This window comes from Lycorma delicatula, chromosome 7 (assembly GCF_047948215.1).
Source record: "Lycorma delicatula isolate Av1 chromosome 7, ASM4794821v1, whole genome shotgun sequence".
NCBI lineage: Eukaryota > Metazoa > Arthropoda > Insecta > Hemiptera > Fulgoridae > Lycorma > Lycorma delicatula.
Genome location: NC_134461.1, coordinates 132,117,049 through 132,132,271, shown reverse-complemented (window position 1 = coordinate 132,132,271; position 15,223 = coordinate 132,117,049). Strand labels below are relative to the sequence as shown.

General features: G+C 31.2%; 1 long non-coding RNA gene across 1 annotated transcript; it reads left to right on the top strand.

Annotated features, from left to right (window-relative positions):
* Positions 1-722: 722 nt before the first annotated feature.
* LOC142328156 (uncharacterized) lies at positions 723-14,956 on the top strand. Its single transcript, XR_012757206.1, has 3 exons — positions 723-785; positions 7,801-7,865; positions 14,909-14,956. It is a non-coding gene; the product is annotated as an uncharacterized LOC142328156 (long non-coding RNA).
* The last annotated feature ends 267 nt before the right edge of the window (positions 14,957-15,223 follow it).

Genomic DNA, 15,223 nt, shown 5'->3' with positions numbered 1-15,223 from the left:
ATTATGATTTTTAAACTGAGTGTTGGCAATTACTAAATTATACTTTGTGCAAAACTCTATAAGTCCTTTTTCATTCCTTTTGCCCAGCCTATATTCACCAACTATATTACCTTCCTTGCCTTTTCCAATGTTTACATTCCAATCTCCAACTATTATTAAATTTTCATCTCCTTTTATGTTTTTGATTGCTTCATCAATTTCTTTGTATACAAACTCTACCTTATCATCATCATGGGCTCTTGTAGGTTCGATTTTATTCTTATTACAATGATTCTATCGCTGTGCATTTTGAAATAATCTACTCTCTTCCTTGTCTTCTTGTTCTTTATGAAACCTACTCCTGGTTGCCTATTATTTGAAGCTGAGTTAATTATTCTAAAATTACCTGACCAAAAGTTGTTTTTCTCTTCCCACCGAACCTCGCTAATTCCTACTACATCTATACATTATTATTCTATACATTTCCCTCTTCAAATTTTAATTTAATATTTTGTTAAATATTACATTTATTTATTGAAAATATATTTATTTTAAAAATAAAATTTAAAAAAATTAGAAAAAGAAACAAAGAATGTTCTCATTCTGCCAAAAAGAGTGGTAAAATCCTCTTTAGTTAAATATCCACGTTTTTATTAAAACATCCAATATTATTAGTGAAAACTTTGTATATTTATGAAAATTAGCCAAGTGAAGTAATTTTATTAATATTTTTGTTTTAGGGTGTTGGATCATATAATATGCCAAGATTTCCAGCTATACTGAAACAACAGCCAGTTTCTGGAAAGGTAAAGTTTATTTTTTCTTTCTGTTATACTAATGTAAATCATAATCTTACAACAAAAAAGAAGAAAAGAGTAGATTGCCTTATTACGAACTTTAGGTGCTACTTTACTATGTGGTTTACAGTCATCTTGTGTTCTTCCACTATGGTACACATGATCTACAACACCATTGTGCATGGTTGTTAATTCACTTCTGCTACTCAAAATTGTAGCAGTTGACACAGGGCTATCAGTCATGAAGAATAAAACTATTTCCCAAATTTTGTACAGCTTCAGCTTGCAGTTCAGATGCTTATTCATGTTGATGAAGTGGAAGAAAGCTTTGTTACTGCATGCTGACTGAGTAGAATATTGTATTTATGTGATAATTAACTAGACTATATATTAGGTTAATATGTAAGGTTAATTAGGTTTTGGTCAAGGTTAGGTTAGTTAATGTAACTAATGATTCTGTGTACTGAAACATCATATGATAACAACCCGTACCAAATAAGCTAACTCTTGGTTTACTTGCTATCCCTGTAGAAGAAGAAGAAGAAGAATGAGTTTTAGTAGAAGTAACACAGGCTATAAAATCAATGAAAAATCGGAAATCTTCAGGAGATAATATTTCTGCTGAGATGCTGAAAGCTGGTGATAAAACATTACACACAACACTTGCAAACTGTACTCAAGGTGCCTCAAAAATCAAAAGATTCCAAATGCATGGAAAACTGCGAAAGAAACTCAGTTCTACACAAGAAAGGAATTCAGGAAAAAGAATTATTGCTCAATAAGTTTCCTCCCAGTTATCTACAAGATTTTCAATGAATACTAAAAACACTGAATTAATCACAATGAAAGGAGCACGGAGGTTTCAAAGGTGGTTTTAGCACACTGGATCACATCAGGTTGTTCAGAAAGGTATAGAAAGACACGAGTATACCATGCCTTTGATCCATTCGCAGGTCTTGTTATTCCATGTGGTAATTAAAGTAATTATAGTGGTTAATGGCCAAGTAGGTAAGGAAAGGACTGGCAGGATGTAAAGATTAAAAATATTTTTCTAAGGCAAATTGAGAGTAATTCTTGAAAACAATGTAAGTCTCCTGAATGCCTGTCACCCAAGCTTAACTTGTCATCCAACTTCTTTGATTGTATCACCTTCAGGTAACATCCAATGGACAGACATATGTAATGATCTACCTGTTCAAGACCTTCTCCAGAGACAAAATCTTATTTTCCTTGCCAAATTTGTTGAACATGACCTTTCTCTTTTTAAGGTTCATCCTTAGACCATAGGGTTCACCAGCCACCTGCAGTTCCTGTATGTGTCTTTATATTTCTTTTGGTTCTTGTGAGAAGAGCCATACATAGGAGCATGGTATACTGTTTGTGTTTTTCTATGACTTACTGAACGAACAACCTGATGTGATCCATTGTCCTAGAACTGCTTTTGAAGATGTCTGCTCTTTTGGTTGTGATTCATTCAGTGTTGTTGGCATTCTTTATCTTAATGAAAACCTTGTATAACTGGGATAGAGAAGCCTTAGATAACTGGAAGGAAGCTTATCCTAGTTCATTCACTCATAAATACATTCACTCGTTTATCTTCACTCATTAAAGTGAAGATAATTCTTCAAGTCTTATTGAGTTCCTTTCTTGTGTAGAAAAATCACTTCAGCAGTTTTCTTTGTATTTGAATCTTTTGGTTTTTGTGGCATTTTGAGTACAGTTTTGCAAGTGCTATATGCAACGTTTTGCCACTATTTTTCAGTATCTCAGCAGTAATATTATCTATTTCTGAAGCTTTCCCATTTTTGACTGATCTTAGTTCTTGTATAAATTACAATAAAATTTTTCAGTTATTTCTATTACTTCCTGATGTGTATTGTATATGTAACCACCTTCTTGTTTTTTGCCAAACATTTGCTTTCTTTTATTAACCAGTTTACATTAGTTTACATTTTGCTTTATTAATTCCCTTACCTTTTTCCAGCATCTTCTGCACTAGTTTTTTGTACACATATATATATTTTTCTAAAATAAATCCTTTTGAGAATTGTATTCCTCTGCACTATACAAAGTATATTAATCTTATCTTGATTGGATTAATATAATATATATATATATATATATATATATAAACTGTATTTTATTTGCACAGTGGTCAAAATGTAATTGAATTATTTAAATGTTCAAAATAAATATGCATTAAAATATTTATGCCAAATTTCAGTTTTTTTGGTCAATTGATTTTCGAGATATGAGGCATAAACTGTTAAGAAATATTGTTGAATATCTTCCACCCAAAATTTGATTTGATTTAAGATTTTGGAATTTTAAATAACTGAAGTACTTTCATCGTATTAAAATTCAATTTTCTATAACCGTACAAAAAGTAAAATATTCAAAAGTTTGAAAAATTCCCTTTTTTTTAATTTTATCCAAAATATAATGCCGTCAGCATCCCATACATAGAAATTTTTTTAGCTACTTTTAAAGAATTTAGATTCAATCAATCTGGATATTAATCAAAATACTGGGCATCATGTGCACATATATACATATACCTTCTAGAAATTTTTATATTTAGTATTTTTTTTGGAGTAAGGGGAGTCTTCTAACATTGACGTTTGCAAAAATCCTGATACCCAAAATTTTGGCTGATCACTATACTTTCTCTTTATAGCTGTGCTACTGCAGCAGCAATAGAGATATAAATGGGAAGGTAATTGTGGCTTAATTTTAAATAAGCGGTTATTAGATAGAAATTGTTTTATGTCTTCCAGACGTTATGCAAATAATTTCTTGAAGAATAAATTCTGTCTTCATTGGTTAGCATGAGGATGTTTTTTCAAAAGGCTGAACCCATCTGTGCTCATCTGGATACTAATTTACATTTATACTCTTTATAAGAGAGTAGAGTCTTCTTGAAAAGTTGTAAGAACATTTGGAAAAAGTTTCTTTATGGCATTAGTAACTCCCTACAGAATATGAATGAACTGTTGTTACATTATTATTGATATCATATAACAGCAAGAGGCACTTTAAATAAAAATACTAGTAGGTTAGCTGCTGGAGTGGTCATCAGTAGAGAGAGACTAAGGTTGGTTGATGTTCACTTGGGCTCTTGGTCTCTGAACTCTGAAATTGACAACAGTGATGGCGGTGAAGCTGCTTTTCAAAATCACAACAGATTTCAATTTTCACAATAGCAAAACACACGTGTACAAAAACAGAGCTATACTCAACAAGATGTTGAGACAATTGAAAACAATTGCATGTCTATGAAATGTGTTAACAATCGCTGTGCCACTATTGCAAACTTCCCAGTGTTGCCATCACGCTCACAATAAAATGAGACTGAAAACTTTATTGTTGTACCTCGTATAAGTGATTCTAAAAACAACTGGTTTGGTTCGCCGGTAGGTAGTCACGAGTCAAGAGCCTAACTGTGATGGGTAGTTCACAGTTTTGCTGCAGCCTCCTTCTGGTATGTAGAGTATCTACTTCTTTTTCTTCAAATATCATCATTGTCTCTGTCAATGATGGTCTGGCCTGACTGTGCAATTATGTTCTTTTATAGCTGATAGGATACTCTTGATCGGATACTCTAGTGATAGGTTACTCTTGATCGGCCAAGTCAGCACATGATTAGTCACAATAATGATCATTCTGTTCACTTTGATCTGCTGGTATTACAGTTATTTTGTGATATTGGCAGCCATGACAATTATTGCAGCATCAGCTGTGGTGGGTGCAAGAAGATAAATGTAAAGAACTAAAGTAAAATTTTTATTAACTTTGTACCAAATTAGTGCACTTCATCCTAACCCGATGAACATTTTGCATTAGAAAATTATATGTTTTATATATAGAGTAATTTAATATGGATCACTTCCTTTTGCAAATTTAAAAATATCACTTGAAAATATATTTCATTCGCTTAATATTCACCAAAACTTTATGCAATCAAAAAACTGTGTTTGAATCTATTCGTCTTTTGCGAATAGGTTCATTATTAGCTAAAAGCTGAAAATAAAAATAGTTCTGCAACTTCTGAAATACTATTTTTGCCTACCCTTTAGCATTTAAATTCTCATTATCTCTTTTCTGTTATACTTCAGTAACTTTGCTTTATTCTAGTTTTGTATTCTGTTTTTTTTTTATTTAATCGTCTAATAAGAATGATCTTCAAATTCTCTGGTTCTGCTCACACATTTTGTCAAAATGGCTTGTGTAGTAAATATTCAATTAAAAAATGTGTTGTAGAATGTAAAGAAATCAATGGAAACGAAGTAAAGTTTTAATTAATTTTCCTTTTGTTTATGTAATTGTTAATGCCTATGAATCATTTTGAAAAAATGTAAGTTTCTGTTTGTTCTGTAGGTTTTTAGTCTTTAAATAAAAAGCTTTTAATTAAATAAGTATAGTGAGTCTTAATAACTTGTCAATTAATTGAAAGATTTAATTTTCTAAATTATATTTATTTAATAGATATTGTTAAAAACAACTTCATTTGTATATTTATTTTCCATATAGTTATTCTGAATGTATAAAATTCAAAACCTATCCAGAAAGTAACTTACAATTAAAAAGTAATGCTTGAGGAGTGAGGATAATGACGCCATCGTAGCATCACAGTGTAATGGGACTCTGTGTGCATATATTAGTGGTAGAAAGAGGTTTTGTATTGCTGTTACTTATTTAATAACAGCTGTTTGTAAAGCGTGCTACCAATCTTTATAGCAAAATGGTGCTAGTGTCTCTACCTTTCATCTGGAATGTTCTGGGTTTTCACATAAAAATTTCATGTCATGCATTACCAAAAAATTTAGTGATTGTGATTAAAATGAGCCTGTTATCATTAGAAAAATAAATAAATAAATTGAATTCTTGCTAGCTGTAAAGTGCATCTAGTAATTAATTTACTGTTTGATAAAAAAGCTGAGAAACGGGTTGAAATCACTTTATGAAGTTTATAGAGATATTGTAATGTGTGGTATATTTAGAAATGGATGGATGAAAAATAGAAGTAGTGATCAATTGTTGTGAATAATGATACGTTTAAGAAGATTGACGATTAAAATTATTGGCGATATCATTATTTCATCGCTTCTGTTCTCTTCCTCAGATTTCTAGCTTATTTCTTTATGAAGTTAAGAGTAATATTAGATTATTCAATTTTTGTGCCCAGAGGGTTGTAAATTTCTTTCCCATCATCACAAGACACAAAAAATATTGAACCCGTCTGTTGATAGGGTTATTTCTTAAAATTTTTGTTTTAACTGAGTCATATCATATAAGGATTAAAAACTTAACTTCAGCCTAATAATATATTTGTCATGTCACATAATATGATTAAATATAATTGTGTTTCAGAAAATATGTTCCATATTTAAATTTTTCATTCTATTCAGTTCATTAGAATCACATTACAAATTTATAAATAAACACTTTTTGTTTGCTGTTCGATTTAACATTATTGTTAACACTCCATGTGTTTACTTGGTATTATAGTGCTCACCTTTAAAAATGTTTTATTGATAATTAAGTTGTGCGATGAAGAATAAACAGTAACATATCTATTACTTATGTGTAACATTATTTTAACAGTGATTTAAATATAATGAAAAATGTAAGATGTAACAATGCTCTGAAGTGCAAACACATCAACGAAGTTACATGATAGATAAAGCTACTGTTGACTTTTTTTTTAATAGTACTTGTTTTTAAGTTGTATTGAAGGTATGCATAATGTTATTTTAATAAGAATGTTACCACACCAAAGAAAGCAGAAGGAAAGAAAGGTATAACTCCCACATCCACATTTTAGAGATCTGTATTAAAAAGCATGGGTACAAGGTGTTCATTCTGGCTTTCAAATTAATTTTAGAAACAGGCTTAAGAATTGGCGGAGAAGACCCAACTGGTCATGGTCTTGGGCAGGTGGACCACCACCATTTCAAAGAAAGGACACCGTTGTCTATCCTTTCCCTGCAGTGAAGTACTTTGGGATACGGTTAGACAAAACTGCATGTTCCTGGAGCATGTGACAAAGTTGTCTCAGAGGGTTGAAAGAATGACAGCTGCTATTGGTCAGATATGACCACCATCAGGAATCCCTGCACATCAGAGTGGAAGGTTTTGTCATAGGTGGTGCTCTTGAAAATGTGCAGAGCATCAGTTGGGTCTGTTGCGCTGGAAAAAGGGAGAGCCAGAACAGTTCATAACTGGGTGCACAGGGCTGTCTCCCTTTGAGTATGCTGCAGTTACAGGACCATCTTGGGTGACACTGCTGGTGTCACCCAAGATGGTCCTGACTTGCACCCCTGGACCTCATTGTTTGGAAGAGGGATGCTATGTACCAGGGGTTAAGTACGATGAAGACAGAGGCATCACTTGTTTGCAGATGGGCAAGAAATGGGATCAGTCAACTGAGGGGTAGATGGACTTATAGACTGATCATAGACCTTTAGAGATGGATAGACTGCAAGCACGGGGAACTGGGGTATGAGTTGACCCTCTCCCTGACCAGTCACGGTTCCTTTAAAGAACCGAAGTATAAACATCCTCTACCGAATGTGATTATTATGAAAGATAGGACACTGCAAAACACATTTTTTGGTTCTATTTGGCGATCATATTTGGCATGTTTAACACCCCCTCCTCCCACCATAACATCATGGGAACCATGCTACTGAACAGACTGGCATGGCATTTGGTAATGAAGATGTTTGTAAGAATTATCTCTAAAAATATGGCAAAGAAGTGTACACGGGTGACAGTAAAGGGGTGAAAATCATCTTGATTTTCCTTCAGAGCTGTGTTTGTAATCAAAGTAGGTCATTTTAGTTTGATAGTGTTCGCTGTCGACAGCAGAAGTTACTTGAGGAAAAAATATGCTGGTTTAAACTTAACGATTGCCAAAATAATAAAAAGTTATAATGAACTTTAAAGTTACAATATTTTAGACATAAATACCATTTAAATATTAAGTTTTTAATAATGAATTAAGTTTTAATTTTTCTTCCAGATTGTACCGCAACAGCATTTAATGAAAAATAAGAGCAGTCAGTATTCTTCTTGTAGGAGTTCATTGTAAGCTAAATAATTATTAAACATTTTTTATAACTGTGTTCCATTTATAACTAATGTGTTCCCACCTAAACCCTACCTTGCAAGTAAACAAACATATACTCACCTTTGTCACTGTTTTTCTTCTTTTCCATTGATAATACAGTAACGGTAACAGAAGTATCTGCTTCTACATTATCATTTACATTTTTATATATTTTCAATAACTTCATTCACAATCGACTAGCATTGTAACATAATTAATAATTGTTCATTAAACATAATTATAAATAATTACTGTATCATCACTTTTAATGAATGACTTGATAAATGCTTTGGTTACAACAGCTGTGTGTGACTACTGCCTGATGTTAAATAACATTTTGAACAAAAGGACAAGAAATCAAACAAATTCTGCAACCGTTAAAAGCGATGTGATGTAAGAGCTACCGTTATGTATGAACCGACTTACAATTCTTCATGAACAAAAGCAGAACTTATATAAGTAATCTGTAATCGCATATGCGAAAAAAATTTGTTAAAAAATGAAATTAGAATGGAGTATGATTATATTGATTCACGGCTACCGTGTTATCACCATGATCATCAAAAATAAAATTTAGGCTAAAATAAAAAAATTCATTTCCTGAACAAAAAATGAGTTTACCTGTGTAAGAAAAGAGGTATTATTTGTCAGACTTCTTTAAAAGTGTAGAATTGAAAAATGAGAGAATGTTTTGATCATTTTAAGAGATCGAGGAAGGCTGTTGTTTTTAATGTTGTCTTTTAATTGAAATTGAAGTCGATAAGATAAAAATAACTGTTAACTTAAACTTAAACTCAAGCAACGATGGTAGGTGTTCTGGTAATGACTAAAGTAGTTACAGCCAGTAGTTGCACACCATTTGAGAGAGGTGAACGCAATCTTGATTGGGAAGCATCACACATTAACGTGTCAGTAAGTACTGCCTTCAGTTACTTTACTGAGTTCACATATAGTTTCTGACATTGGTAAATATTACAGTTACTATGTATATTACAGCAGTGATTCCTAAACATTTTTGATTCCTGGCAGCATTGTTGAATCCAGATTTTCCCAAGGCATCCTATATCAAATTCTAACTAGTACACTTTGTGAAGTAGCCAGTAATGTTTCTGTAGTATTAATAAAAGTAAATAAAATAAATTTCAGTTCACAAAAAATTATAATTGAACAAATTCAATTGATTACAATAATAAGTGGAGTGGATGAGCCTGTTAATCGTGACACATTTTCTAAATTCTTGAAACTAAACTGGAAGCCATTGTCATTTCCTTCTCCACATTGATTTTCACATGATACTTAGATTTTATCACAGCAACTGCCAGAAACCCAATTTCACACAAATAAGATATCATCGCAAATGGAATTCAAAATCTTTGATTTTTACCGCTTACATTAGATATTCATCTTTTATTTGCATCTAAAAATCAGTTAATTCCACTATTAAATTCTGTTTTTAAATGTATTGTCACAGTACAACTTTATCAGATTCTTTTCTTTAGGAACAGTAAATTCAGCATTGGCATTAAGTAGATCTTGAATCCATGCAAACATGTTATTTTGAAATATAATAAATCTTTTTCAAAAATGGATTTCATAGTTCCAGAGAAATCAACTTCATTGATGGTCAAAAATTGTTGTGACTAGAGGAAATATTCTTTTCCTCTGTCTTCATTCGTAGGTTTTTACAAAAGCCAACATTTTCTCAATCAACTAAAAGGTGAGTGTATGTGGCTTCCTTGCAGGGAGAGATTTGTAGCATCCAGCTTTTCAAAAATATCACAAATGTATTAGTTTTATTAAAATATTTTAATTCAAAAATGTTCAATATACCTGTGTTGCTTCTCTTTAAGTAAATTATGAATTTCTTGTTGGTTCAAATGTTAATACATTACCACAAGAATGACATCGTGAAGCACTCACTATAGTGCAAAAAACATATGTTTGGATTTTATGTCCTTTTTATGTCATATTTTTGTTATTTTATGTCATACTTTTTGAAAAATCTTGCCTTCAGTGGCCGAATTTTTATAGTTTTCTACATTCACTACACTATAACATTCACTACTATATTCTAAGATTTGGTTCATTATGGGACTATTTTGATTCTAGTGCTTCCCAGTGAGTAACACAGAGGGGTTGCAGTGCTTCTGGGGATTTGCTTTGAATATCTATGAATCACATAGATATTAATTTTGCTTTGAAAATTATTGCTTACATTCAACATATTTGTGTTTAGATGAATTTATTTTTCTGTAAATGTTAGTGTTATATATTGCTGCTTTTATTAAATAATGCGATTAAAAATTGGAATTATTATTTGCTTGGTGATAGTTATTGATAATTTTACAGTTATCAGCTCAGTAAATTAATCTTGTTGATGTTTTAATAAATTTGATTGATGTGATTACTATTCAAGAGGATAAATTTACAAATAAATTCCAAGATAAAAGATTTTAAAAGGTGTTTACTGGCAGGATTTTAAAATTATATTTTATATTATATTATTTGTTGAGTAGTTTGTCACAACTGACCTCCCACTTGCATGGATTTGTTTTCAGCTGTTTGTTCGGAATTATCTAACAAACTAACACTAACCATAAGCATATTAGTCTACTATAAATTTGAGATGTTTTGTCTTTTATGGATTGGCTGTACAGTTTGTTCTGCCATGCTTACTATTTGTCCATTTTCCATGCTTACTGTTAATGTACTAAGAACAAAATTTATTAGATTATGTGAGAATAAATACAGCTAGCATACCGTCTCTATAATCATGGAAGAAATGTGTAACCTCATTTATTTTTTATTTCCTTCTCCTCAGACATCAGAGTATATCAGTTAAATTAAAGCAATAGTTTTAATATTGCAGTCTGAATAAATGAAATCAAATTTACAAGAGGAAGTCTGTTAAAACTGATCTGGGATGACTGAAACTAATTGTGGAGTAGTTTCTAAAGGTGTCATTAAGTGGCAACACAATCCAGTTTGATTTTTAGCAGTCTAGTAGGTGTTGCTAGTTAGCAGATGCACATTCATGCTGCTCAGTCTAAAAACGGGGACTGAGGAGTATATGTTAAAAGAGCATTTTAGTGCGATGGAAACATCCTCCTTAATCTTCATGCAAGAAATTTGAGGTAATATTCACAGATGATTGCTTACAGTATTTGGGATTCTCAAGGCATAATGCTTGCCAATTTCCAGAAACAAGGTGATAACATGAATAGTTCATTGTAATGTGAAATTCTGCTGTTGCATTGAACAATTCACAATTTGAAATTTGGAATTCCTACTGATACAATTTGAAGCAAATGTCCAGTTCCTCCAGGTAAAGGAGTATCATTACATTTTGCCAGATATAATGGTCGATAAACATTAAGCGTTACATTATTTAACTATACATTATTATCTCTGTTGTTCCAATGAACTGATCTCCTGACACATTGGAGGTGAGTCTATACACTACTCGACTCGATCAGCAAGCCACAATAATTTTGATACAACTTCTTATACATAATTTGTGATACTAAATTGCAAAAGATTGCAATAATGACTGTACACTTCACTTCACTCTTAAGGTAGAAACAAACAACTTTACCAAATTGTTTGTTTCTTCCTGTGCCTCGTTTAAAATAAAATTTTAACAATTATTATCTGAATAAAGTATTTTCTGAATTATAATTTAATTATACATGATAAATAGATCACTTCAGGAACGGCGGGTGAGCTATTCCACGGGTGAAAGAAAGGAACTGTTTAAAATTTTCATTTTAAGGATGAAGGAAAACCGATGGAAAACTTTGTTGCGCACCTGTGACAAGTTTCAGTAGTTATTAGGTTTATTACCTTTGTAATAAAGACAAGAAACTACCATTTATAACAAGATCTTTGGTTAATAGTAAGAAAAATAAAAATGGAAAGATTCATCGCTTCAAGCACCTTTTAATTTACCACTTATAATTATTTATTTTACTGTGATAAACTAACAAAAATAATGTAACTGTAAAACAAAATATATGATGAAAAGAACGGAAAACAATGAAAAGTAAAATTAAATAAAAATTAACATTTTTACTTCTAGAACAATTCACATGGACAGGTGATTTATGAATAAAAAACCTTGCGTTCATAAATGAATGGAAATACATAAAGAATTGTGCTAATTAGTTAAGCTGTAGTTATTTACTATTATCAATACAAAATGATTAGTAGGCGATAAGTAAAACATTTTTGTCATATGATACAGCACCTGAACTTGGAATAACTGATAAGTAATTTTAAAAAATGTACTTAGGTTATTGATTATATATTAATTTTTTTCTTCTAAGAACCTTGTTAATATTACCAGCTCTTCAGTGACTTTATTGATTATGATTTTTTAAATCTGAAAATCATACAAGTTATTAATCAAAAATGAAAGGAAAGATATTCTACTTTTTCAGTCTTCTAATTAATTTAAAAATATGATTAATTTAATTTTAATAAGTAAAATAAATATTTTGTTTTAACAAAATATTATAAGTATAATTAATCATAACTGTACTCCAATTTGCATAAATTCAAGCTCATTCACATTGCTTGTTGATTTCTGTATGATAAAAATTTATTTATTAACAGTGTGTTATGAATTCATTTTATTAGCATTATAAAGTTTGTTATGCGGAAATTTTATTACTGCGTTAATAAGCCAGTGTATGAATGTCTTTTTCGTAAAAATGCTCTTTTTGTTTACTTGACTAACTTGCCCCATGAGCATAGTGTGTACCTTATATTTGTATAGAGTTCTCTTTGGTGCATACATTACAAGAAATAGAGATTGTTATTTGTATTATTCATTATTGTTGTTTTAGAACCCTTTGCATAATATAGAATGTTTCTAATATAATTGTTTTTGCTTTTGATTTATATCTCACAATCTGGTCAATTTTTCTAGTGCTTGGTGCAGACTTTTGTAGGTTTCTTTTGTTGTTCCAAAGACCAATTTAAGGTTTGACATTTATTTTCCTTTTTTCATGTTTTTTTACTTTATCACATCAGCTAGCAGTAGATAGTTATTTTATGTTTATGCAGTTTATTAGTACTGGAATAGCAATGTCTGTTGTATAGGTATTCGTTCTTTTATGTTCTTTACCCATTACAGTATCAGATCTGTTATTGACAATATTGGTTCCAGTATGCTTTAACTTAAGCACACATTTTCTTAATTTTAATTGTCTCATTTTGAAAATGTGGTTTCTTATTTAATAATTCTGACATATAACTCCTACAACTCAGTTATGTCTTATAATATATTCATTTGGTGCTAACAACACTTAAAATATTCTCTATATTAAGACATTGTTATTTTCTACATTTCAGCTAGGTGTTCTGTGTTTTTCATTTACTTCAGTTCTTTTTTGATCTTATGATGTGCCTCCTGTGAACTGTTGTGGGAACAACTTCGATCTGAATTTCTGATATGAATTTCCCAGTTTCTAAGAATACTAGGGCCAATCAGAAAGTTCTTGGCGTGACACAGATGGTGCAAGTATGACCAAATGACAATGATATTTGCCACTATGATCCTTTAGATGGTGTGTTTAGATGGCTCCAAAATTACAGATTAATGTGTTTCTTGTTTGTGGCAATTGAGTATTCAAGTTTTGAGATTTTCTGTTAAAACTGAAATTCATGCTGTTATAAAGAAGTTAGTTTTAAAAGATCTCCAATGGTCATGCAGAAGTTAAGATTCCTTGTTAAAGGATTCTTCCACTTTGTTTCTGAATATAAAAAAAATGTGCTGCTGAATTTAAACATCCATTCAACATATGAGCAGTTAGAGTGTCCAAAAACTGCTTCTACTGATGAAACAGTCACAAAAATCCTCTATGCTATCTTAAAAGATCACCGACTGAAATTACATGAGCTTCCTGAGGTCGCAAACATCTCTATAGATGTAGCCGCTACATTTTACACAATGTAAAAGTAATGAAAAAGCTTTTTGCTTGATGGGTGCCGTGTTTGTTACAGTTACACTTCTCAAGGTGTTTAGACTTATTTAAAAATGTTTCCACAGAGTTTTGTCAACGTTTTATACAAGTAGATGAACCATGGATTCACCATACTTGCCAGAAACCAAACTGCTGTCCAGGCAGTGGGTGGGAGCAGGTGAAATTATACCAAAGAAAGCGAAAATGGTCCCATCTGCAAGAAACACCATGGCTACAGTTTTTTGAGATTCTCAAGGTCTGATGCTCATAGACTACCTAGCGATGAACCATCATCGGGGAGTATTACTTTCATTATTGGACCGATTGAAGGGTGCTATTCAGGCTAAATGTCCACGTCTAGAAAAAAAGAAAAAAATCCGCTCTTATATCACAAAATGCTCCACCCATGTGCCTCAGGTTTTGCTTACCTATGTTTCACATTCACCCTATTTGTCTCTCAGTGATAACTTCTCAAATCTGAAGAAATGATTCGCTGGATGAAGGTACACTTCAAATGATGAGGTCAAAGCTGAGATGACTGGTTACTTTATATAGTTGGACAAATTGTATTTTACTGAGGATATTAAAAAGTCTGAAAGTTGTTGGTCTAAATGTATTGAATTGCAAGGTGACTCAACATTAAAAAAAATTTTTGAAAAATTGTTTTCTGAAAGGAAACACAATTTCTTTGTCAAGTAGAGAACTTTCTGAATGGCCCTCATATGAGAGCCTTTACATAAGGTGTTTCATTTATATAAGAAATTAGTTTCTGTTTTGTTTTGTTGCAATTATGCAAAATTAATGACCACACAGTTCATCTGATTTCCATTGTTTTATGTTTTCTTCATCCAATATGATGCTGTTTAAAGTATTTGATACTGTACATTAATGTTATAGAGGAATGCTTTTTCTCTGTTTTATGGAGAATTTTAAATAGTTTATCATTAGCTGCCTTTTTGATGAAAGTTCTTTCACAGTTATTATTATTATTATTTATGTATCCCATTAATATTTATTGTTATTGTACATTCATATTAATACTTTTTTGTTTTTAGTTTAGAGCACCAACGTGTTGCAAAAAAAACAGTCCAAGGAAAAACTAAACCCCAAACTGATATAATTCATTCTTGTTCATGTTCGTGTAAAGAAAAGAATAAAAAAAAACAGTTAAATACATTTAATGAAGATTATATTTCTGGAAGTTTCATTATAACAATGGAAGATTATATTGATAAATTATTGGCTGCCAGTGCATGTGCAGTAAGTATATACTTCCTTTTGTTTTGAAATTAATGTCTATTTTCTTAATTGCAGTGGGTTGTAATTATAATGATATGAATAAGAAAACATTACTGTATATTATCAGTACA